Source organism: Condylostylus longicornis, unplaced genomic scaffold (assembly GCF_029603195.1).
Source record: "Condylostylus longicornis isolate FDR11 unplaced genomic scaffold, ASM2960319v2 ptg000010l, whole genome shotgun sequence".
Lineage (NCBI taxonomy): Eukaryota > Metazoa > Arthropoda > Insecta > Diptera > Dolichopodidae > Condylostylus > Condylostylus longicornis.
This window is the reverse complement of record NW_026577979.1, coordinates 17,036,452-17,064,305: the sequence shown is the minus strand read 5'-3', so window position 1 is coordinate 17,064,305 and position 27,854 is coordinate 17,036,452. Positions and strand designations below refer to the sequence as shown.

General features: G+C 24.7%; 1 pseudogene; it reads right to left on the bottom strand.

Moving 5' to 3' along the window:
- LOC129619150 (uncharacterized protein DDB_G0283357-like) overlaps positions 1 to 27,854 on the bottom strand; it is a 106,497-nt pseudogene that overhangs the window by 28,542 nt on the left and 50,101 nt on the right.

Below are 27,854 nucleotides of genomic sequence, written 5' to 3'. Positions count from 1 at the left end.
AAACCTTTTTCCATAATTATAAACAATTTTTATCTTTCTTAATCCCTATATAAATTTGCAAATTCCTAAAAAAATTAAGCTCTTGCGAATTAGCAAAATCTTTTTGTTGTTTATGGTTTTTAATGAAGATTTTAAATTTCTTTGAAATTATTTTTGCTGTTTCATAATCTAAACAAGAATTTGAAGAGAGCAAAAACTATAATAATTTATTTTTCGTGGTTAACTTACAGTTTCCTTTTTTAATATAAATCAGAAAGAATTTTTGCATAATAAAACTAAAATCTCTGGATAATAATAAATTTTTTTTAAAAAGTTGAATTATGACTCGCATAACACATAGAAACACAATTTTAAGCTTTTACCGCTAAATTTAATTTTAATTTGGTTAACTTAGTGGAAACAGAAAATACTCCATTCTTAGAAAAGAAAAAATCTTATTTAAAGCAGATTACATTTTATTACGCCTAATTTTATGCAATTTTAATAATTTTAATTTCCTGTACCAGGAATTTCCTATAGTTAGCTAGTTCACGTGAATTAATTTTATTTGAAAATTTATTATTTTTTTTTCCATAATGAGTAAATTAACGAATCCTCATAGTAAAAATATTATTTTTTTGAATAAATTATAACATTGATAGAGAGAAAAACATAGATAATAACTAATTTACATAAGGATGAGAATTTTTTTTTGTTAACCAATTTTGTTGTAAATTGCTTACTGCTTTTGTTTGCATCAATAATATCCTGTAATTATCTTTGACGAGGGATTTATACATAAATTATATGCATCTTATTTAACCTTTAATTAATAAAGAATTATTGCTAGAACAATAATTGAAGCTCTTTTGCAGAAACGGTGTTCGGTTTGATCACAAATTTAAATTTGCAATATAGAGTGGCATTTATCGGCAGAGCAATGTAATACTCTTACAATCCCACCGAAACCTAAATACACAGGTTGTTTAAACAATTATGAGTTTGCAAAAGTTTGATTTCTTTAAGAAGTTTTCTAAACCAATAATAAATTTATCAATTCGGTAATTTATTGAAAATTTTGAAAATCCCACACAATCGACTAATCATTTGCTCTTCAAGGATACTTTTCATTTATTTCTATTCCTGAAATATCTGGATTTTTTGTAGGTTCCACAATATATTATTATGTTCGATTGCTTTTTTTCACGGAAACGTTTTGTTATTACACAGTTCTGTTCAAAGTAATCCAACTGATAACATATTTAATTAAATTCCGTGAAGAGTTACAAATTAAATAATATATGTGAAAATTAAAATGGAAATTCCTTAAAAATTTTTAAAAAATTCCATAAAGGATCTATTTCCCCACAATTTCTTAAAAAATTTTGAGAAAAATTGTTTGAAATATTTTTTGATTTGCAAACAAAACATTATGCACGGGTTAAAATTAAATTATTTTTTTTTTTCCTAGGAGGGTTGAGGCTCATAGATCAAAAATCCAATATAATTCAATCAACAGAACACTTTAAGATTTCATAGGTATACAAGCGTTAGTATTGCTTCATATTGAATAAATAATGGTAAATAAGGAAAATGTGTTGAGAATGGCGTATCGTTTAAAACTACGTACAATTTGACAATGAAAAGTTTTAATAGATAATAAACATTTTACACGGAAACAAGTCAACATAACTTTGATAATACACTCTACATTACGAGTGTACAATATTATGCTTCAAACTGCGTTAATATACCAAATACATTATATTATGTAAATCACATATTTTCACTACTTCTGACTATTTAATAAAATTCTTTGTTGGTCTACTTCATTTAAAATTTAAGCAGACCTTAAAATTATAATAATATTATATTGTGTATCCTAGCAGTATCATAAATTTAGTCAAACTTCTTAGCAGTTTTTTTTTTATCGTTAAACTTGAAATTTATTTTGAACTTTATAAATATGGTCCTTCTTTGAAAAATAAAATCTTTGTATATAAATATATACAAGGAATTTCATTACGCATTTTTTTATTATTGGCATATTGAGAAATAGAAAGAATTTTCTTGGAACAATCACAAGGACACTTTCAAGAAAATCATCAAGGAGTAAAAGTCTTTTTATTTTAATGCACAGAAGAAGACTATAACATTTTTATAATATTTTAGAAATTTTTCCAATATAATATGAAAAATTCATTATGTTAATGGAATTTCAAATGAAAAGTTTTTACAAGGACGTGAAAATATATTTGAATTCTCCGTCCATCAGCAGCCAGCCATTTAATATAATATAGATGGTCCAATATTCAACGATTTACAACCATTTAGAATAACATTTTATAAAAAGTATGCATGGTATGTATGTACATGTGTGTAATGTTTTTATAATGGAATGCTGGAAAATTAAAAAAAAAAACCTATTTCCTTTGTGCCCTTTTTCTACATGTAGAGAAGTTGAATACATATATTCATTTAAGTCAAATTAAATTTTGTTGTTATTCATATGGTAAGATTAAGAAGATGTTCTATATACTGTGATTTCTGTAATTCAATTTTAGATAACAAGTGAAGAAAGAGATTTTGTTTATTGATTCGGATTCAATTTAATTTTCAAAACAAATCACACACACTAGATTGTAGATTGCTGTGGGGGACATTTTTGTTTGCCACAACTATAATTCAACTGATATGGCTATTAATTCTTCAACGTTAATAAATGATACTCGAAGTCAATAAATTGATTTTATACATCTAAAATGTTTTCAAAGCCCTCAATTCATAATATAATGACATAGCTGTGTTAATTTGAGCGAGCTCTTGTATTTTAAATACAAAAATTATTAATTTCTATATGAGTTCTATTTTTCGAAAAAATTTTATATTACGATCGTGCAAAATTTTGAAAATTCGAAAATATTACAAATTTTTTGTTTAAAATTAAAGATTTTGTATCTATTGGTAATAAATCTTCCCAATCACTCTATTTAGAATTTGTACAATCTGCATAATTCATTTTCATTATTCAGAAATTTCAAAAGTTCGTTTTCTGTTTAATTTTGGTCCTAAATATCTAAAAAGGATATGATACTAAACTACGTCAACAAAGGAATATATGATACTAAACCAGCAATTGGTTTATTTATGGAAATAACTTAGTCGATGTTCAAAACTTTCACAAACAACCAATATTAACGTCATTTTACTTTTAAAACGCCCGACGAGATTAAGGTAGAATTTTTATTATTTGCCATTAGACATCAAATTGTGTTTAATATACCACTTTCGTCAAACTCAAATTAAATTTTATATTCCATACGTATATGGAAACAGTAATTTACATAAAAATTGAATTCCTTGAATTCCCTGTTGAATGTCAGTAAAACCTAATAAGAAACTTTTAGTTTAAATGAAACTTTTATGATCAGATGATGATCCATGGGCATTTTCAGTTTAAGAAAGTGATTCAGTATATTTTTTTAAAAATTTTAATAACCATGTTATATTTAACATAAATATAGAACCTAGACAAAACTAGAAAAAATTTTAATTTAAAAATATAAGAAAATAGTAGAAAGAAAACACATCTAAACAGAAAAATCTTAAAGAACTTGAAATTATGTAAAAATTAAATTTATTCGAAATTTTAAAAATTTATTTTTTATAATTCTGTACATAAAGTTTAAAAATTTATATTAATTAATTAAAAATTTAATAATCAAAAATTTTAAAAATTAGTTCAGTAAACAATGCAAAACAGTAAGTCAGTAATGACATTTTCCGATAGTTCAAGTGAAATGGAATGAAAATTTTTATTAATTATGAAAATTTTATTAAAATTTCCTAAAATATTTTATTTTTAATATTGTAAACGATTTTTTTTTATTAATTAGAGCAAACTTACCTTCAGCTTTTAATTTTGTGTTGTAGTTTTTATAAATTTTTTATGGGGGACAATAATTTTTTAAGCGGTATTTTTTGGTAAAAAAGTTCGTGATTAAAAAAAAAAGTACATAAAAAAAAAAGATAAAAATTGAGAAGATTCGGGTTAATAATTGCAAATAGAAAGTTTTCATTTCTAAGTTTATTTAATTGAATTTTTAAAAATTAAAATAAAATAGTGTTGATTTTTCATTAAAATTTTTCTATTATGAAAATTTTATATTTAAAAATTAAAAAACAAAATGTGTTTAAAATAAAATTAAAATTTAAATAACTATGAAAGTTGCTGTGAGTCAATGATTTTCAGTTCAATATTTCAATTTACGTTATTTGGCTCTAAAAGCTCAAAATTATAAAATTAATTTTTCATTTAGCAAAATTTTGGTCGTATGCAAAAGCTTTTCTTTTATAAGGATTATAGGCTACTCTGGGGGTGGCGATTTTTAATGATTTTTTTAAAGAATTTTTTTATTTTATATAATCTTGCACTTAATTTTTCTAGTTTATCTTTTTTAATCTATTTATTATTTCATTAAAATATAAGCTTTAATATAATTGCTTAAAAAAACATAAAAATATTTTTGAAGCAAAATTATGACTTTCCAATGTAAAATAATACGAGTAAAGCACAAAACATTATTTAGCAACAAAAATTGTAATTAAAATTAAAAAAATTCTTAAAAATAAGCAAAAAATATTTTATTTATTTTTGGATTAGATCTTTAACCCATTCGCGCAATTTGTTTATTTTGGGGTAAATACAACTTTTAATATGAAATAGCTGCTGATTAAATTTAAAAGAACTGAGTTTTAGTAATAAACAACAAGATTGTGTGCGAGAGGGTTCAATAGAAATTTTTGGTGGATTAACAAAGAATTGCTTAATTAGGTTTCGGACTGCTTATTTTTTTTGTGATTCATAAAGTAGTTATGAATATTTTAATGTAAAATTTAAAAAAAAATGTGCCCTTATTTGGAATTTACATTTGAAAATGAAAATTACGAAGAATGTTTTTAATTTTATTGTGATTTATTGTGATTTTTAAAAGCTTATTTTACAATTTTTTTGAAAATAAATGCACCCAATACGAATTGTGAGCACAAATGTTTACAAATATGCGTCTAGGGCTTTAAATTAAATTGCATAATTGAATAAGAAATCGAAAAATTCAATTTATTTGCCCAGAAACTTAAAAATTTGTTGAATATTGCTAACAATTTTTTTTTTCATTTCTAAACCTAAATGGTTCTTTTAATTCTTGTTGAAACCTACAAGCATTTTCAAAAAAATTAAAAATTAAAAAGTAAAACGCAAAACTAAAAATATTTAAGCAGAAAAAAGATGTTTTTGCCATTAAAAACATTGAAACGCTGAACAATATTTCTAAGGACATTCAACAAAATATCAAAGCATTTTATTCAATAAATTTTATTTAGCTTTAATTTTATTTCATTGTTAATTCATGGGTTTTAGTTAAATTTTTTTATTAAGTTTTCGCTCTTAACAATATTTTGGTTATTGTATGTTAAAATTAAAAACAGTTAGCATTCATTGCAGTTCCCCAATTTCAAATCAATTCGAAAATAATAAAATCCAGTCATAATTCATTTTTGTAATGCAAAGGATTTGGAACTTATTAGTTCGAATAAAATGTCCTTTTCTGCCAATAGCTTAATAGGTAGTCATTTTTCCCTTTGATTAAGAGAACGCTGACTGAATTTCTTTTTGTTTTTACTCTTTATCTCTAATAAAAGTAATTAGCATGAATTCGAAATCTATTTAAAATATTATAATTGAAATGTCATTACATACTGACATTTTCACATTTTCCAATTAAATTTCGAACACGATTTGAAATTATGAAATTGCATTAAATAAAATGAAATGTTTTTGAAATTATAAAGTAGTGTAAAAGTAGTTTTCTTTTAAAATGAAAATTGTGTGTATTTGTTTGTGTGTAAAGAATCTGCAAAAAAATAAAATTTTGAAAATTTTGATTTTAGCAAAAGAAAAATTTTATAATTGAGTAAAAAAATAAAAAAAGTTTAATGTATTTTTCAAAATACTAACAAATAAAAATTATAAATTTGCCAATTTTAATATTAATCTTTACAGTTTTTACTTGCAAATATACCGCACGAACCTGCCTGTGGAAAAAATGAAGCATAAATTATTTTAAAAGTATCTTCTCTAATTATTCCAGTTGGACATTCAGCTTTAAAGCCACGATAAATTCGTTTGATTTCCGCTTCTGAGAATCTAGTAGCACGACATAAAGCACTTAGTGAATCGGGACGATATCGTGGTGGTAGATGCTCAAGTTCTTCTAATTCGGAATCTGAAAGAAACAGAAAAATGTAAAATTTTGAATTAAAGATTTTTTTAATTTTAATGAAAAGGAATATTATTAGACTTAAAAAAAAATTAGCAAACATTTAAAAATAGTTTGAATTTTTATAGCAATTTTTGATTAAAACTTCACATTTATGTTTAACATTTGTTGTAATTCCGTCCTTCAAAATTGAAGCTTAAAAAATTATTGAATTAAACTGTGAATTATTCTTTAATCTCTTCCACAAATTTAAATCAAATAAAATTCTTTTAGAAATGTTATAAATATTTCTAATAAAGCGAAAATCGATCAATATTTAGTCGCTTAAATTTGTACAAAATTTTTATGCTTTTAAAGTGACAAAATGTCATATTAGCTTTATAGATAATAAAATTTTTGCAGAAACTATGAGTACTTTTTAAGTTTATTCGAGTTTATTTTAATCTTATATATTACTGATTACCGAATCTCTACCCTATAATGCAGTCAAACTAGCTTAGTGTTAAATGGCATAGTATCACGTAAATAAAAGAAAAATACGATCCCGTAAAAAATGTAATCCTTGAAAATTTTAACCGCATTCTGATTAATTCTAAGTTAGTACCGGGTCAATTACATTAAGTTTACCTACTCCAATATCTTTAAATGGTGGCTCATGAATCAGTAGTAAAATTTCAAAGTATATTTGAACTTATTTAAAAAAAATTTCTATAATCTTCTTTCATACTTTGATTATACAAGCAAAATCATATTGAACTAATAACTTAGACCTTTATTCGATAATATGTTCTTTAGAATGAAAAGCTGATAGGCATATAGATTTTTATGTTTGTATCAAAAAGTTTTTTTTTTTCATTACATTTATCACTTTCAGGCAGAAATTCTACAAAATGATGAACTTTGGTGTTTTCTTTTTCTTTTCGGTCATAAAACCAAAAATATATTTTGTTGTGGTAAAATTTTTTATTTTGAGTTTCCCTAAAAATTCATAATCCTAATGTGAGGGTTTTTACTATACCTAAATACGAGGTAATCTTTAAGGAAAATTAAAAAACACAAAAAAGATCTTAAGAAGAAAATTCACAATTTTCGCCATATCCTTTATTTTTACTTTAAGATATTTGGGAAAAAATAAGTTTTTTTTTTGTTTAATACGACCTAGACTTAAAGTCTTAAATATCCTTAACTTGAAAACTGGAAAAAATAGTTCTATCGTAAAAAATAATCAGTGGATTACGTTCACAAGACTAAAGAAATCAAAAATCAAAAATTATGACAGTACATTCCGACATTCCGAATTTATTTCTTTGCTTTCTGAGGAATGACGCTGCAATGAATTTTCCATTACTAACAAAATTTTTAATTTCAATTTTTGTAAAAGAACCTTAATAGTACACCGTGAAGGACATGGCTTGTGTTTTTAATTATAGCAGGCATGCTGTTAACATTTAAATTCAGTTCAAGAGGCCAGTTTAACAAACAACTTTGTGTCATCTTATTCGAAAGTGTTTCGAATCAAACGATATTCAATAACCTTAATCAAAAATCATATTCCAAAATTACAAATGAATTGTTGAAAAGAGAAATATGTAACCAGTAACTTGTACACCCAATAGACTAACTGACAAGACGTTATTATTAGTTTCTGTTCGGTTTAATGTTCGTAAACTAAACATATGCAAAGTGTAGACAAAAAAATTATTAACAACCTAGTTCCAGTGAAATACTCTTTCTACGATTATAAAATATTGTTAATAAAAAATACAAACAAAAAAAAACTAACCCTACTTTTTCGTATAAAAATGAGATCAAAACATGAAATTCTCAAAGGATAACTCTCATCTCTTTGATACCTTGAATTTAGCATTGAAAAAATTATTATATGTGTGTGTAAAGATAAAATTTAGTTTTGTTTTTGGGATTGAAAAGCTTCAATATGATGCAAACATAACAAAAAAAAAAGAAGAGAAAGAAATAGAAAAAAAATTTCAATTTATTTTCATGAGTTAAGGGAATAGGTGTACCTTATATGCTACACTTATTTCTAGAAACGTGCACCAAAAGGCGTGAAATCGTTAAATATTTTATTGATGATCCTTGTGCTTTGTCCTTTTTTTTCTTCATTTTCCATAAACCCATATAAATATTTCATAGAAAATGTGCACACTCATTCTGAATGAACAAATTTTAATGAATTCTGTGTTTGTTTGTGCTCTACTATGTAGAATCCACGTAATTTTCGAAAAGGTCACACAGTATTTTAAAAATAGAGTATTTTAACTACTCTCTGAACCTATATGATATACCATAACTTTTTCATAATGTAATTACATTAATAATATTAATTTCAGTTTTTAGACTTGAATGAAGTCACAGATTAAAATTGTTTTGGCTCTAATTTAAAAAGAAAATCTTGTAAAATTAGAATAAAAATCTTGATTTGGACAAATATTTCTTATGTTCTTTCTCTCTTTCTGTAAGCAGTTACCAAACAGTTGTATTTAAATTGATAAAAATTGTATATATTGAGGCGTATCACACATACGTGTATAATTAGCTATAGGTGTACTTTCAAATAATATTTTTACGTTCTTAATATTAATCGTGGTTGGTCAAACTTTTTAAAAAAAAATTTCTGTTAGTTCTGGAATTAGGGAGACATCAAAGTATTTTCGAAAAGGGGGACCATAATATCTAGAAAATAATTTATTTTTTAATAAAAAAGTCACGTTATATAGTTAGTCGAATATTTATTGAACAATATTATTTTTGCATAATAATTTGGTATTTATACCTGACCAATGGTGCAATGGTCTTTGCATTGGTGCTTTAATTGAAGGGTCTCGGATTTGAGCCCAGTCAGGTCACTATAAAAATTATATTCAAAATTATGTTACATATAAAAGTAAAAAAAATTAATTTTAATTAATTACCATATTTCAATAATATCCAATATTAAAAAAAAATGCTAGCAAAATAAAAACAATAAATATAAATAACCTTAAATATCTAATATAAAGAAACAACTACGGAAAATTCGTCACCTACCTAGTAAACACAATGATGTAAGAAACTGTTTAATGGTTATTTACAATAATCATGCACCAGCTCTATGTTCCTTCTAGGAACGAAAGTAGGATAAAAAAAAATGTTTGTTTTGCACGCCGATAAATATGCAATTTTCACATTTCATTTACAATCTAAACATTTTACCAAAATTTTCTTTTAGTTTTCTTTTCGAAACTGTAGAGAAAAATAAATTATTAAATAGAATTTAATATTGCTATTTATAGTTCTATTTTCATTTTCAAGTATTAATATTATAGTTGTCCTTGAAAATGTGAGAATATTCTCAAATATAACAGTTGTATGCATAAATTTTAACTTTTTGCTATTTTTTAAAGATTTTAAAGTCAAAAATCATTCAAAACGGAAATTAATAATCATACGGTTAAATAAGTTCAAATATTTTATTAAAAATTTTCTCAACTAATTTTCATAGGCTGCACTATACTGTTTATTTCTTGAATCATGTGCAAATTTTTCTATATCAACGAATTTATGAAAGAAAATCTTCAATTATTTTAAATTTGTATAAATATTGATCTGTTTATTTTTATATTTCCGTTCAAACATTATTTTGTTCAATCTTAATATTTTAAGAATATCTATTTTTACAAAAATTAAAATCCACTTGTTATAGGTATTCCTTTAATGAGGTTTTTGCTCTTTGGTCGCACACTAACATAATTAATATGATAATTTGATGAAGTAAAAGATTTTCTATAAAAACGAAACGACAACGTAGAACATTGTTGGAAAATATTTTTAAAAAAAATATTATACATTTTATCTTTTTATTTATTGTTTTAAAATTTTAAAATATGATGATATTAAAATATTTAATTCTAAATATTATTACATACATTCATAAAGCCTATTTATATTATATTGGGTATGCTCTAATGCGCTACATGTAGCTATTTTAGATTTGTGTCAACATTATGTATAATTAGATAAAGATAGTGAAACATAAATTTCAATAAAACAATGTTGGCAATAACTCAAAAACGTGATATATTTCTAGACATTTGTTGAATGGGGTTAAAATTAATGACGAAATAAATGAAAATCTTAAAGAAAATTTTTCATTTCCCTTAAATTTCTAAAGTATATTTTATTTTTATTGGCGTGCAGAATAAGTTCTATTTTCTACAATATAGTTTTTTAAATAGATTCAAACCCAAATATTTGTTAAAATAGAAAGAAAAACTAAAAATTCATTTTTTGAATCAAAGTGCTAAATGTTATGCGAAAATTAGTGTAACTTTATAATTAGCCGTGAAATTATTTTTCTTTTTAATATTTTAAAAGAATTTTTTATAAATAAATTTAATGGTGAGCTAAAAATATTTTATTTTAATTTATTTTAAATTGATGCTTCGAAAATGGGAATGAAAATAATTTTAATGATTCTTGTAATTTGTAAAAATAATACAAGTGAAATTGTTTGCGGAAATCGAGTAATAGAATAAAATTCTGTAATAAATTCGAAACTTTAAAGAAAGCAAGTAGTTATTTTACTTGTAATGATTGAGTTGCATTATTAAAAACAAAAGCTTTTGTCAAATGTTATTTATTGAAATTAATTTAAAATTAATTATTTAAAACGATTATTATTAAATAAATATTCATAATATTTGGGCTTATAAAATTATTTTATTGTATTTAAGCCATACAAATCTATGTTTTCCCCTACATTCGCATAACCATTATAATAAAATATTAAATGACATCAAATTTTGTACCCAAAATATAGTGAAAAAGGAAATTTAAAAATAAATAACTTGCCTCGGTTTAAAAACTTTCCCACATAATAAAATTAAAAAAAAAATTATAAGCAAATTATAAATATGGTTAAACACCCAAAAATCATAATAAAAAAGCCACAATACTTTATCCAGAAACAAAACCTCAAACAAGAGGGGAGAAAGAACAATAATTATGAAAATAATAAACTTTATAAATCTAAGAATGAGATTTGAACGTTCATCTAGTTACCTAATCACTTTAAATTAATAAAAAATTTTGGAAAAAATAAATACTGTAAGGAGTCCTTAAAAAATAGGAAAACATTTGAAAACCATAATTTAAAGGAGAAAAATCTTGGAAACAATGTTAAAACTTTGAAATTCAAACAGAAATTGAAATGATTTTTTGGTAATCTCTAATTGTTAAGTTGCTTAGGAGCATGTTTGTCGTTTTACATATGGATTAGAATGTAGGAATATGCCTTCCTCAGTTAATGAACCAAAACTCTGTCTAACAAAATTTGCCTCTTCCAAATATTTCTATCAATTTTAGTTTGTTATTTCACACAATATTTTAGTCCGAAGAAGAAAGATAACAGCATATTACATTAAAATATTTAACTGTTTGATACCTATACGAACAATTTTAAGATTTGTATGATAATGGCTACAATGTTTTGTACAACCTTTTTGGCGCAGTTTTCTTCATATGTGGCAGATTACCACATGAAATCGTATCATGGCCTTATTATTGTTTGTTCAGATTTTCAGCACAGTATTGTCTATAAAATATGAACAAGTAGATTTTGCAATTGTTTGGCAGCTACCATAAACGCCTTTGATGTCTGAATATAGCTTTTGTTGAAAATCATGGCCATTTCAGTGTATTTGTTTATACTGAAAACATTTTATTACTGTAACTTTAACAGTTTCTTTGATATAATAGGAGGAATAGGAAGTTGTGTGGTAGGGCAACCAGTACAAGAAATAAAGCAATTTTTTTTCGAGTTTTATCAAACATAGCCACCCCAACAAAATACTTGCTTACGGAAAAATTCATTACTCTAGTTTCTATTTCTAGAAGTTGCAGTTTGTATTTATGATATTAAATTCTTTGTGAAAATATGTAAATTTAGTTCATTCTGATTTTAGGCTGAACATCAAAAACATACATACTTGTGTCTAAATCTAAAACCAATATCTCTTAGCGTTGCAAACAGAGAGACAAATATATTAAATAATTCGAACATACGTACATTTGGTCCAGTAATAAAGAAGAAAAATCCCATCAAGAGTAGACCTAAAAAAAATTCATTTTCTTTTTCATATCAATTTATAATTGGGCATAATAATTATTTTAAAAGCGAACCCATATTAATTAATTACAATTAATTACAAATGATGGTAATTAATAATATTTTTAAATGACACTATGTGTTTATCTCAAATTTGTCATTAAATTTTTATTATTACAATAAAATTTCTATTTCATTTCTATAAAAAAAGCAGAAAGGACCAATATTTATTGTATTTGCAGGTACTCCAATTAAAATAAAAAAATTTCTAATCTTCATCGTAATTAATGGACCTAAATATAGATAATTAACTTTTTTTTATGATAAATTATGAGTTTCTTTTAGATACGATCGAAATGCTTAATTAGAATAGAATCAGGTCACATTGCTATGTAATTAGCAGAATTAGCATTTTTATCAGTAGAAAATTTTTCCTTTTTTCTTAATTTTACCTTTGCCTTTTAGGCTTGTAAAAATTTTCACCTATTTTATTCTTTTAAAGAAATTGTAATGGGGATTTTTCATTTTTAACGAACGTAAAATTACAACTTCTATGAAAAATTAAATGTTAAAAATAATAAAACCAATTAACAATAAAGTTTTTTAAGCAATAATTAAAATGTCTAATTTCAAATATTTGAAAAATTGATTAAGGCATTAATATTATGGTAAGAGATTAATTTACAAACGCCTTTAGCATTTTCCAGTTTGCAGAAAATCTTTAATTAAAAAAACAAATTTTTCAAAAATTTCTTGCACAACAATTGTATGGATAAAATTGTGTCGGAATACGTGAAAAGTTTTTAGAAAAATTAATAAATAAAAATAATAAAATTGGCAGGTTTTAAGGTTTAAGCATTTTAACAACATTTCGGTTAATTCATTTTTATGGTGATGTTAATCTAATTAATTAAGAAATGTATTCAAAAATACGACTATTATTAAATTTTCTCTTTCTTTCGAAAAACACTCATTTATTTTTCTTAAACACTTACCAAGGCGCGGTCTGTCATTTGCTCCTTTGGTTGCAGGAGCTTTATTGATCGTGTAATTCATGTTTGATATTAATGAGAAATCTATTAAAGAACAAAATTTGTGATAAACTAAAGAACTAAAAATTATTAAAATAAAATCAAATTAAACGAATTTTCAAAAAATTGCAAGAATTCTTGAATATTCAATGAGATCAAAATTGGATACCACAAGTTTTAAATTAATTTCAAACAATTTAATCTTTAAATATTATTTTCACTTTTATTAAGTAATATATTAGCTATTAAGTAATGCGTTTTCATTAAAATCTCGATTAACAGATTTAATTTCAATAGAATATTTTAACACTTTGCGATTTGCCTCAAAGCAATATTCTGGTTTAACCAAGATTTAAAATTAAACTAAATACCATTTAGTAGATTTTTTTAGATTTATTCTAATATTTTGTATTTTTTTTGTATGCACGTATGTGTAAATGTATCCAGTAAATTGGTCAAAAAATGTAAAATAAAAGATTGTTACTTTCTCAAAAGCAAATAACTATATAATTTTTTTTTTACATTTTTCTCAAGACGAAATGAAATTAAAAGTCGTCCCCCTCTACCCTCTCATTTTCAAGTATAATTTTCTTAAAATGCTTTCATTCAACATTTCATTTGTTACGAAAATTTTTCTATTTTACTGTTCTAAAGGAAAATAAAAGAAACAGGAAAAGTGTCATGAGGCAAATACCTTTTATTTACATCCATTTAAAAAAAATCTTCTTAAATCTAATCCTTCTAAACTTGACAACATGTAAATACCTTATTATGGTGTGGGGGTTAAAAATTCTAAATAAAAGTGTTACGTAAAGCTCCCGAGCATTAAGAAATTTTGCAGATTCCTTACAAATAAAACTGGTTTCCTTTTCCTTAACTTAAGGAGGGAAGAATGTAATTATTTTGGAAGCAAATTTGCGAAAATTATAATGCCAAAAATTCGAAAGCTGATCATTTTAAAAGAAAGAAAAAAATTTAAGGTATATTAAATAGGTTCAGAATTTATGGCAGAATTTGAAGTCTAAATTTAGGATGTCTTCAATTTTGATTAATATAACAGTTTCATATTAGTTTAGTTTTAAGGCTTTGCCATTGCGATTGAAATACAAGGCCTCAGTTTAAACACTCAATTTAATAACTATGATTAAACTTTGTAATTTTCCATTTAATCATCGCCTCCATAAACTTATCGAGAAAATAAAAGTGGAACAACAATAGAAAATTTAAAGCGGAACAAAAAATTTAATAACCTTGGAATTCATTTTATTAAATTTTTTTTTCTCCTTTTATTTCTATCATCATCTTTATTTTTATGAAAATGAAGGTATATATATATATATATATTATATATATACACACATATGACACATGCGGTATATATTTGAATAAAAACATTTACAACAAAACACAACTTTCCGATGTTACACAAAATATCTTTGTAAAATGAGAGAAAATGTTTCTTTCCATGTTCAAACAACGAAATAAGCTGATTTAAAGACAAAAGAGATTTTCTTCACAGAATTAAATTTATTTAAAAACACAGAAAACAAGAAAAAGAAATTTAAAATAAAATATTGTACACAGTATTCTTAACTTGTAATTGCTATTATGTTACAATTAATTTCCGAAAAAAAATTTGCGATTTTAAACGAAAAATGTGAGTCGTACCAGCTACATATATATAAAGAATCGGGCTATTCGTATGTGTTGAACTCATATTAAAGAGTTCCCTAAGTAAAGTCGCTACCATTAATCTATAAACCTTTAAAGAGTTCAGGAAGTAATTATCCTGAAATTTTTTAATCCACTTAATTCTTGTGGCGATCAAAATAATGCTAGTAAAAACTAGAAGTTATGGTTCGGAATTTATGGAGCTATGAGCTGCGATTTAATTAGGTTAGGCAATTATTAAAAAGACGAATTAACAGTTTTTAATTATACTACAAAGTAGTATAACCACATACTTTCACAATACAATCTTGTGAGTGTAGTTTTTTGACACTCACAAACTTGCTAATTACTAAATATGAGTTATTGCAATATTAAACAGAGATAAACAGAGTAATTGCAATATTATTAACTCTTTGTTTACCTTAGCACACGCAGTGATACAGATGAATGCTTTTAAAATATTTGATTACAAAATAAGCAAACAAACAAATGTAAAGCTAAAAATTGCATTTTCTGTCTAAACTCTAATATCCCTGGTTCTTTACTTTTTTACATTAAGTGTAACATTATAGTCTTATAAAATAATGCAAATAAAAATAAATATTCTGTTACATTTATTATAATATTGCATTACAAATATAAATAACGGTTGCAAAACAGGAAGAAAGAGAGGAAACACAATATATTCTTACATACATAATAAGTGTAAGTGAAAACGGTAAGTGAAATATAAACTTAAGTAAAAGACACTATTTTATCCACATATCATGAAACAAAGAGTTAAATTTTTAACCTCATTGAAAATAAGGGTTATAAATATAATTGTGAAACAAAACTGTGTTCATTGGAAGAAAAAGATTTTACATATAAAAGGCATATAAAATGAAAAATGATGACATTTTCTTAGCAGAATATTTAATTTTTGTATTTGCATTTTTTCTTAAAATGAAAAATAAGATAAAATGTCTAACATATTTTCTCTTTCGCTTTAATATAACATAAATATTATGGTGAAAGAAAGCTATGAGAATTTTCTAATTTAGCTTTTTGTTTTGAACAATTTTGATATTTTAAAAATTTTTAAATTTTCAAATAAATGAAATGCCTTAAAAAATCGTCGACTTAATTTATTATGTGATACAGAGCGAGAAGTTTTGTAAAGATTAAAGAACATAATTAAATTTAAGACACTGTTTCATTAAGCTGGGGTATTTTAGATATTTTTACGTCCTTAGCCAGGGTGAGTGTTCCATTTCATTTAAATTGATACAAATTTTATAAGAGTTTGAGAAGTTTTACTGCCTGAAGTCGTCCCGTTTTTTAATTAATTTCCATCGGAACCTTTGTATCTTCAATTGGATATGTCATTTTCCTTTTTCCTTGTCCATTAGATTATTGAGTTTTTAGACTAAATTTCGAATGTCAAATTTCGAATGCACTTATAATCTTCAAAAAGAAAGTGAACAATGGGTGAATCAATTTTGTATAGGTTGAAGATTACATTAACATATCATACTAACCCTTAACTAATATATCATACACACCTTGTATTCATTCGGCGGCGGGGATACTCATATGATCAGGGTGTTATTATGTAAATTTAAGCTGATGGAAAAAAATAGAATCTTATATAATTGTTGCTCGCTGTTTAACTTCTGCTTTAGAAAACTTTCTTAAAGTAAGTTAATCAAACGTTGTATGCCAGATCTCTTAATGGAGCAAAAGTATACTTGAAAACTCGGAGCTTTAGAAAATATTTTGTAAACTTATATTTGAAAAACAGCTGAATGTGTTGAGTTATTTTAATATTTACAATAAAAATTTTAAATTGTATGTTTTTCATTGCATACTTTTAGGTGTGTTTATGAAAAGTGTCTTTATGTTTATGCTTTAACAAGTTATTTTAGGAATGGCAACATCTTTTACATGTTTATCATGTACTATACCACCTTCTTGAATAATAAAATATGGCTGACACAAAATAGAGGAAAAACCAAAATATCTGTAACAAGAAACATGAAACACAGCTCAGAAAAAAGTTTTAAGCTGTGAGAGGATTTATTTTATATAACAACATTATATTATATATGTATATAATGTATACAATAAGATTATTATTTGTATATAAAATAAGTAAATAAAGAATACTATAAATAATAAATTTTATTTACTTGATTTCATTTCATTGTACATTTACAGTTATGTTTTGTAAGAAAATTATGTAATAAATCAGTTTATGTGAATAATGGAGTTGTTTGAATGAATTTGAATTTTATGGTATACTGTGATATGTGCCATTTGCAAAAGTACTTTTCTTTTTTCTAATGTTTTTTCCGCTTGTACGCATTTTAGTTGTCAAAACCATTTGTTTACCATGTTTTTTCCATTTTGTTTTTTAATTTAATATTTTAAAAATAGACCTAAATTTATTTTGACTATAATTTTTAAAATATTTTTTTTTCCTGTTTCCTTAAATGGAAAATAAAATTTTTTTTCAAGTAAAATGGGTATGGAGGAGCTTGAAGAACTGACATAATCTGTCAGTGTTCGTTGAAATTTATTTAATATTTTTGCTTATATAAGAAAATATTTATTTTGTTAGAATACTCGTAATCAAATTATATATAAAAAAAATCGCGTGATAAAAATTAAAGGGAGTGGAAAATAAAATAAATTTTAACATGATCTTAATTTGACTGTATGGTAATGCAATGAGCTGGAATTCTCCAATTTTAAAATCAGTAACAAAAATAGTAAATTTGAATTCTATTTACGCTCATATTATGAAAAAATAAATTAGAAACGAAAATGGCATAACAATAAAAAGCGTTTTTTTCTAGTTTTGCATACCATAGACGTTTTCAGTGAACATGTAATAAAATAGACGTAAAAATATAAATTGTTTGACAAATAATTTAAATTTGTAATGAATTTTGTATTTTATGCAATGGCAAATTATTTCAAAAACTAAACAATAAAATTAAGCTCAGTTATTAAAAATAAAAGTTAACAACAGCCGTTTATTGCTCTTTAATTAATTGATAATTAAAAATAAAGCTAAAATTGTAGCGAATTATCCCCAATAATAACTGAATTAACTTTATTTTTAAAATTTGTAAATCCAAATAATTATATTGTTAGCTTCTATAATTACATTAAGAATGGGCGTTTTTAATAAGGAGTTAGAATTTCTTACTTCAAATTTAAATAACTTATAAACGACAGAAAAACGCAGATGCAGAAAATAAAAATTTGATATTAGCATAAAAAACTTTTAATTGTGAAAGTTCTAAGATGTTTTTTAAGTTTCAAAAAAAGAAGCCATAAAATAATTTTATGTTTTTTCTATACTAAAACTTTTCATTTTCCGGTTCAGTGAAATATAAATTAAAATTCTTTATTAGATATTTTTATAACAAAATATAAAAGAAAAATACTCAGATAAATCCTGTAAATCCGAGATTACTTTTTTTAGGCACAAAATAGTTTCCGCAACAGTAAAATCAAGAATGAGTTTGTTGGGCGTATATTATAAAAATCTTAACTTAAGTTAGAACTGAATTATCAAAAATGCAGAATATTATTTTCATTCAAGAACGGAAATTAAAACAAAAACACATATATCAATAAATGGAACCCTAGATCTAAATTGTAGAATATTATTTACAACTTTTGTTTTATTTTGGAGTAAAATTTATTCAGAAATATTTAGTTTTATTAATAAAATATAGTTTAAGACAAACTAAATATCTTTCTGTCATACAAATCCTTAATAGTTTGTACTAAACTCTTGCATACGATTACAACTACAAAAATCATAAATATTTAAAATATTTATAATAATTACAATAATTATTCAGAATCATATTAAACAGAGTTTTTCGCATAAGAATGCAAGTAATTTTAGGAATAATTGTTCGATCAAAGCCCAGGAAAAGTTTGTATGAGTAGGGGGGAACTCGTTTTTCAGCTATAGCCTGTTAAAAGAAAATAGTAGTAGATTTTTCCATACCCTAAATATTTTGGGTTTAGTATGTATAATAAGGAAGTTTTATGGAATGAATGAACTATGCATTATTCGCATGTTTAACACGTTTTACTGGCAAAACTATAAGAGATAGACGTAAATATTGTATGGGCTATCTTTCAGCTCTCATATATAGTGTATCAAAAAAACCAAAAAAAAAAATTCTGACTTTGACAAGCTTTATCTTTAAAACTATGGCTCAAATGTAACTCAGAGTAAGAACAATAAAATAAAGAACAATCAATGTGTAAAACAAGCCACCGATAGTCATTCTATATCGCATGGATCCAAAGTTTAATAAGCATTCATTTATATGCAGGAAAAATCTAGTACCCTTTCTTACATTGCCCGAAAACGAGTATACATATCTGCGCTCTCCATCTTCCCCCCATAATTTTTTTCTGCAATTAATCAAAGAATCATCGTTCAAATTATTTCCCATCTTATGCGAAAGATCCTGTATAACCAAACTAAATTAAACTAAATTAGATTCGTTGTTAATACTTAAAATTTAATCTTCTATAGTACAATGACCTTTTAAATTATTGAAGTTTGTGCGTCTCTTTGGACAATTTCATCAAAGTCAATTGTACGAATAAATTTATTTTATAATGTACATACATAATCTTTTCATCGCAGTAAATTTCTTAACATGTTTAAAGAAGTGTAAAAATAAGTTAAAATGACAACTTGCTTGTTACGTTTTTTTTTTTTATAAATAATCATAAGATTAACGCATACACGACTGAATTCACTTGAAATTACTTGCAAAAATAATTATCACACTTGAAGAAAAATTATTTTTCATTTACATTATAGTACGTAGATATTTTTACTTGTACATAATATTTATGTAAACATTACACACAAATACGAATAAGTATGTAATATGAAATTTTTATCACTTTAATTTTCAAAGTTAAAATTATTTGCTGTAATGAACTCCAATAGATTTTATGAGGCATGTGATATTTAAATTATTCACACGAATACGTCTATGAATTTATATGAGTATATATTTGGTGACACTTTTAAAGTGATGTGAACGACAGTTAACGGTTTGGTGTTTTAATCGATCGTACCTACTCACATTTCTTTATGGACAAAGTTTCAATATAGCTAAATGAAAATTGACAATTTATACATAATATTCCATTTCGAATCGAGCGCAATTAAAACTAGATTTTAGCTTTATAAATCTCATAAGCATAGAGTTGTTGTTTTCATAGTTTTCCTGCACATTTCTATACATAGTTTTTTTCTCTAAGCGTAATTCTTAGTATTTTTAATGAATTGTAAATTTATTATTTTAAGGTTTATTTTTGAATCACTACACAAACACTGTTGGTACATACATAGGTAATACAAAAATTATATCTATAAGCCTCACAGATGAATTGAATGCTCGAAGATTCGGTTAAATGAGTTTCGAAGCATTCGTGACCCAACTGTAAAGCAAAAACTAATTTAGCCAAACTCACAAAATTTTCACAAATGATTTATAATAATTCCGGAATCCTATTTAAATTGGATATGATCGAAGCAATTATTTGGGTAGCTACCCTACAGCTTCAAAAGTTATTTGACTATATCTTAGGAATTATAGAACCTACAATTTTGAAATTTTGTACAGGCAAATATTTTACTGGGGCCTTTATATTTAATAAAATTAGTTCAAATATCTTGATTTGTGGTGGTAGCTGTCATACAACTTTAAAAGGCATTTGGTCTTATATTATGGAAATTATTAAAATTAAAGTGCAGAAATGTTGCATAAACGAATAAAAAACCAGGATTGCGTATTAAACACTGTGGCAATTAACACGGAACATTTAAAATAATTCATTCTAATGACTATCACAGAGTTGACGCGGTTAGCTCTATCTATTTTAATTTTTTTTTTAAATTTACTGAATAATTTTTAGGTATACTCGTATGCAATTGAAATAATACTTCCAAGAACATTTTTAAAGAGGGCAAATTTTGGAATTGCCACATTTACAACATTTCTTTTTAGTTAAACAAAATGAATTTTGTGTTCTGTGTAGACTGCCAAAATTCTTACTAAACCCATTGAAATTTAAAAAATGTCTATTTATAAAATGTCTATTTTTTGTCTAATTTCTGTCCAATTTCACTCTTAAATCTCATAAAATGATGTATGACGAACACTAAATTTGTTAAATTATATTATAGAAGTACGAGTATAGTGCATATAAAAATGAAACCCAATCTAATTTTTAAAAGGAATTTTGTGTTAAAAAGTAACTACTTTTCGTCATAAGCATTTTTTTTTTAGTTTTTCATTTTTTCAATGGATTTTTTTATTATCGAATATAGAGTTCCTTTGCCTTGACTTTAGAATTATACCACGTATAGTTTATATAGTGAAATGCACTTTTCAATACAATATGAGGTTTAAGTTTAATGAAGAAAATTTGTTTTCAGAGCGATTTCCCTTTTGAAATTAATAAAAATCAATGGGGAATAATTTTCAAAAAAAGTTTTGATAGCTTAAAAATTTTTCCATATATACTTGCAATGATATGCAAAATAAGTATTGAAAAATTTATGAAAAGAAATTTGCTTAATGCATTTTTTATAATATAAGAAAGAGAATAAGTTTTGAATGGTTGAAAAGTAAAAAAAGTAAAAAATAATGATGATTCTTCAAATTTTTTATGTACACATAATTTGATCGCTTTTAAATGCATCAATGAAACTTAAGAATTTCAATTAAATATTGACTTTAGGGATCTGCATTAAAAGGAGGGTTACAAGATTCATAAATTTTAAGCGGTGTTTCAAATATTTATAAAATTCATATTGAGTTTTATTTTTCTTTGTATAAAAATTTAAAATGGTAAGTTGAAGTCAGTTTTCCAATGTTATATAATATCTCGATTATGGTAACTATATTATCGGTGTATAGTATAGTGAGCAAGTGGTTTTCGCATTGAATTCCAAACAGTCACAGTAAAATTTTTGTAGTGAATGTAAATGCTATTACTCATTTAATAGTTAAATTTTTGTGTTGGCAATTTCATGATATTTGAAATGAAATGTTAATATATGTATTATAAAGAGAAACTGGGAGTAGTTACACATATTGGTTCCGCTCGTTGGCCTAATATTTTAATATGGATAATAAAAATCTTGTAGTACATAATCCAGATACAAATTTCACGATTTTTGCATAAAAACAGTTTTCATGAATGTTATAATAATTATAATAAACAAAACAGATTTTAGAACTAAACAAAGTTGGGTCAAACCAATAGTATGTAAATGAGTACTTTACCCTTTAACAAGTGAAAATACTGTTTTTAAAAACAATCCATGTGAATACTACATTATTAAAATGACTTTCTTATTCATATACCAAAAAATTTAAAAAATTGCATACATTTAGGATGAGCAATGTATGGAGTGAAAAAAAATTTGAAGAGGCAATAAGACAATACTTGAATTTACGGGTCAATTGCCCGATTTAGGAATAATTATATTTTTTAATAGCATGATATTAAGTGTCGTTAGCTTTTTGCATATAGAGAAATTTGGAAAAGCTTTGGAAAAAATTTTAACGGCCATTTGTTATCTAAAGCCAATACTTTAGTCTGTTTTTGCTAAAATAATTACATTAAGAATGTCAATTTTTGTACTTTGAGGGTTTATAACTTTTGGAGGCTTTTTATCTTCAAGAGTGTAGAAGTCTTGTAAACATGTCCACGGACACAAATCGAGTGAAACTAATAAGCACTTTTTTTTCAAAATTTTTTAAGTACTTTTCCAAAATTTCGTATACGAGCAAACAGTAATCCTTCTTTTCATTCCCATCATCAGTCTGAACAATTTTTCATTATTAATTTCAACAGAATTTTTCCCTATTAAACTCTTTCAATTAAAAAAGGATATTTTTTTTGCGTACAATTTTAACCTAGAGCACATTTTTTTTTTAATTATTAAAAGTTTAGTTGAGTTATGATCTTATAAATATGAACGTTTTCAGATAGAAAACAAAAATTTATACAATTTTTTGCTCCGATAAACACCTTGGTTATGGGGTCGTAGTGAAATTTAACTGTGCTTTTTTTGACGTAGAAAATATTATGATAAAAGAGAAAATAATGAAAAAGTGAAATATTTCGCATCCTAAAATGTTAATAAAGGAAAACCTCTTTAATCAGATTAATTATTTTTTAAGAGTTGATGGATGTACGATTAAAATATACACTTGGGTTTCATAAGAAACTTGTGCAAGTCTAAATTGTTTTAACTTGAATAAACAAAACTGTTGAAGAATGAGGAGGTTAATTAAAAGCAAAAGTGAAAAAACAGGTGGATAAAAAATACTTTGTTTGAATACCTGCACAATTTTCAAAAATTCATTAAAGGAACAAAGTTAATAAGTTTATCTACTTACTTAATTTGACAATTTGATAGATAAATTAATTTTCAGGAACATAAATTCTTTTTTTTTTCTTATAAATGTGTTGAATATCATGACTTTTCCAGTATTTGATGAATGATGACCTTTCCAGGAGTATGAACTTTTATAATTTAATAAAAAATTTTAGAAATTTATATGAAAACAGATTAATGGAATTTGAATAACTATTTTATTAACGACCTACACGTCTAATATAATGTTTTTTCTTTCATTTAAGGCGTTACATAGAATTTGTGATAAGACTTTGTTTTGGCACTTATTGAATTTTTAATTAAGCTTTGATATAATGTATAAAAGTTAATGAATCCATCAATCAAACTCGGATCATCTGTTGTATATGTAGATGACGAGAGCAGATAAAATTGAGAATATGAAAATTTTCCTATATGAAACACTTTCCAAATTAAACTTCCATTATTCAGAACCAAAAACAAAACTACATTAAATTTCCGACTTGTTCATGTTCCAAAAGAGGGAAAAGGAAAAAATTAACTTCTCGCTGACTCCAAATTTTTTTACTTTAAAATTTATATTGGAGCTGTTATAAACTCGTGATTTAAATTCTAAAAAAAAAGTTAATTTTTACCCGATAATCTTGAAAAAAAATCAAAGACAACATGAAAGCATGCACGTATGTGTCTTTGATTTTATTATTGTTTGTTTTACTCTTGTTTCAAGAGCAATTCCAAGAAAAGTCACGTACTCATTGAGCAAAAAATATTCAAATGAAATGAGTGTGGAATGGAAGAGAATTGTTTTTTTTGTTAAATCAAAATTGATTTGAAAACCATTATATTTGTCACACTCTTTGGTATTGATAGTAATTTTTTTAAGGAACCAAATAATATTGAAATTGAAATCATATTTAATCTTCCTCTATCCTTTATACCAAAAAAATTACATTTGAATTTGAATTGTAGTTGTTGGAAATAACAATCATTATTTGCCATTTTATCAGATTTTGTGTGGAATTTACAAATTTATATAGAACGTGACAATTGATTAACCAAAATTTTATAATGCATAAGTATATGATAATGAGAGTATGGTAATCAATACAATTATTTACAGATTCGTTACCACTATATTTAGCATTATTAAATATTTTAGCGGATCATCAAAAGAACACGTTTGTGGTGCATGAAAATGTTAAATTTTTGAGTGGGAACTTTCATATGTCACATAAAAGATTTAGATGGTTGTGGAAAAATTTCATTAAGGAAAGTAATGTAAAATTTTAATAAAAAGTGTTGAATTCCTAATTATTTAGATAATCTGAAACATAAGAGGTTTTGAATTTTAACGGTGCAAAAAATTACGACAAAAAACTCCCCTAGTGTTTAAAAACTGTTTCTTTGTTGTATTCTCGGTGAATATTTTGTGTTGTGATTGTTTGTTGAAAAACATTGTTCTGTGTTAGACTTTTACAAGTGTAGTTTTAAATTTAAATAATCTCTAGCAAAATGTGCCTAATTTCTATGAAACGAGAAGCGTTAGGATAAGAGTTTTTCAATGTCGCCTTTTCTAATCTAAGGAACTAAAAAATTTGACCATTGTACTTCAATTCAATTAAATTTTAAGGAGAACAAAAAGCAGTTTTTTAATCATAAAAAGATTGATTTTTGTCAAGTACACCAATAATGCCTAATTACCTATTTTAAGAAATAAGTAGACCGATGAAATGAAGTTCTTATTTTTCAACTATAGTTATAATGATTTTGAAAATTATTCGCCATAGATAAATATATTTTGTGTGTTGTTTCTAGACCATTTGTATAGGTCAAACGAATTTCTAGGCCATATTTATTAGAAAAACCTCTTCTGCTACTGTGAAAGAACATTCTAGTTGACGTATTCAGTAATATTAAATCCAACCAAAATTATAAAATTAAAAAAAAAATTTTGTATAATTCCGAAATCCTAAAAAGTTCATGGAACTGTTATTAATCTAATAAATTTGGAAAAATGTCCTGCGGCTAATTTTTTGTTCTTCAATTTTCATAATGATGGCTTTAACAATTTAAAATTTTCTCTGGTCTCTTTCATTCTCCTTTTCTCAATCTGAGTAAATTTGTTACTATTTTTTTTTTTCAATTTTATCTACCGTTTTTATTTGTTTTTATTATGAGTTCTCCTTTATTCTTGTCAAGTTTACATAAATTTGATCTTTATCACCTGCTATCACACCACCTGTGCAATTTATTTTTTGTAATGTTCTCTTTATTAAAATAGAATATTCTTTTGCTTTATTTTTCCACTCTGTTTGCTTTACAAAACTGAAAACGTATGTAACAATTTGTCTCTATGTAAAACACATAAGACTATGAAGATGAAAAGACAAGGAAAATAAAGATATAAAAAAATTTTGTTTTTCCTTTTTAAATTTAAAGAAAAATTTATTTTCAACACATTTACGTAAAAGGCTAAGAAATACAAATCTGTGTATTTGCAACTACAATATTTATTTGCATATGTATAGGAGTTTTTTTTTTTGTTTTGCTTTCCTTCATCAATTGAATATGCAAATTTAACTTATAGGTAACGTTTAAAAGTATAATGTATCTAAGGATGAAATATGTTTTAAAAGTGATTTAGTTTGTTATGCAAATCATGCCAAAGTATTTTGAAAACGTTCAATAAAAATTTGAAAAATTTTGCTTTGTATTGATTTTATAAAATTTTTGTTTCATTTCTTTTGAATATGTTATAGACAAAAAATATTGTACCAAGTTATTTTTGGTGTGAACAGCGAAATTTGTTTAGGACAATCTATTGTCAACTCTTTAACGTAGACGTAGACTTAATTAGTGGAATGCCATTTATTAAAAGAAAATTGTGTAGCATTCCAACAGAAATGAAAATAGCAATTATACAAAGTATAATCTAAAGGAACTCAAAAAAAGGGGGAAGGGAAAGTTCGAATATTTTGATCGAAATTACTTCAGTTGCGAATGCAATGTTTTATTTATGAAAACTTACAGTGAAATATTTAAAAGAATCTAAATTTTCAATGATATTCATATTTTAATAAGGTTTGTAGCAAAAGAACGTTCAATAAATTTTAGAAAAACGGTAACGAAGAATAATAACGACTACAAAAAATCGGGATTCAAAATATGTAATGCGAAACAAGAAACAGAGTTACATATTTTTCCTTATTATTTGTACCTCATATTCACTTTACCGATAACAATATCTATTTCAAATATAAAAAAATTTAAATAAAAATTATTCGTTACCATTGATATTATGGACGATACCAACCTTCAACTGAGCAGGAATTACTTTAAAACATCGTTTTTTTCGCAAAATTTTATTGAAAATGTGCATTCATATTCAATTTATTTTTAGTTCACATTGTTAGAAAATTATATTTTCCTTTGAAATCCTTGAGATGGAAATCTGTTCTTTATTTATAACAAAATTCTTGTATACTATACTTTATACTATATACTTATATATACATACTCATTTATAGGTATTCTATTTTATCTAAGAACATCAAAGGATTCAAATATTACAAGGATTTAAAAATGGATTCTTAAAATTTTTTTGAACTTTTTTTTTGAAAAAATTACAATTATTTTCTGTTCATAGGCATCGTTGAGAAAAAAAAAATGAAAATAATTGAAAAGACTTCCAAAAACTTGGTATTATTTCGCATTATTTATTTTAAATACATACATTCACACATAAGAGATCTGCAATAGATGAGGAAAAAATATCGTTATCTTGGATATATTTTCAAAAATGTTCTTAGATATCAAATAAAAAATATTACACGAAGCATTTATTTAAAAAACATGTTATTAATCCACGAATATCGATTGTTGAATAGATTGAATACGAATTCAGGATATACATATGCAAATATATTGCAGTATTTCAGTTGGGGTTGGCCGATTTGAATATGTTATTGCTTGTGGTATTCGTGATTTCTTTTCGGGAATTGAAGTGTTTTCAAAATATAAATTTATTTACTCACTGCCCTTGTTTAATTAATATTGTGAACGTAACATTATTGTATAGCAACTTCACCATTAACTTAAGAATAAGAATTTCAACATTAGTTGTAGACAATGATTGTTTTCTGTTCCTTAAATCTTCAAAATTTTGTTTTTGCAATTCGTTTCCAAGATTGTTTTATTTATAAATCCAATTTTTTATGTACAAACGTATAATTTCGTACCGCTTCATAATTCTAAATTAGAATGTATCTCAATCGTTTTAGTTTTAAAACTGACATGAGCCACGCGTCTAAAAGTTTAAATTCATTAAGTTATTTTATTAAATTGAACAGATCTTTTACTAA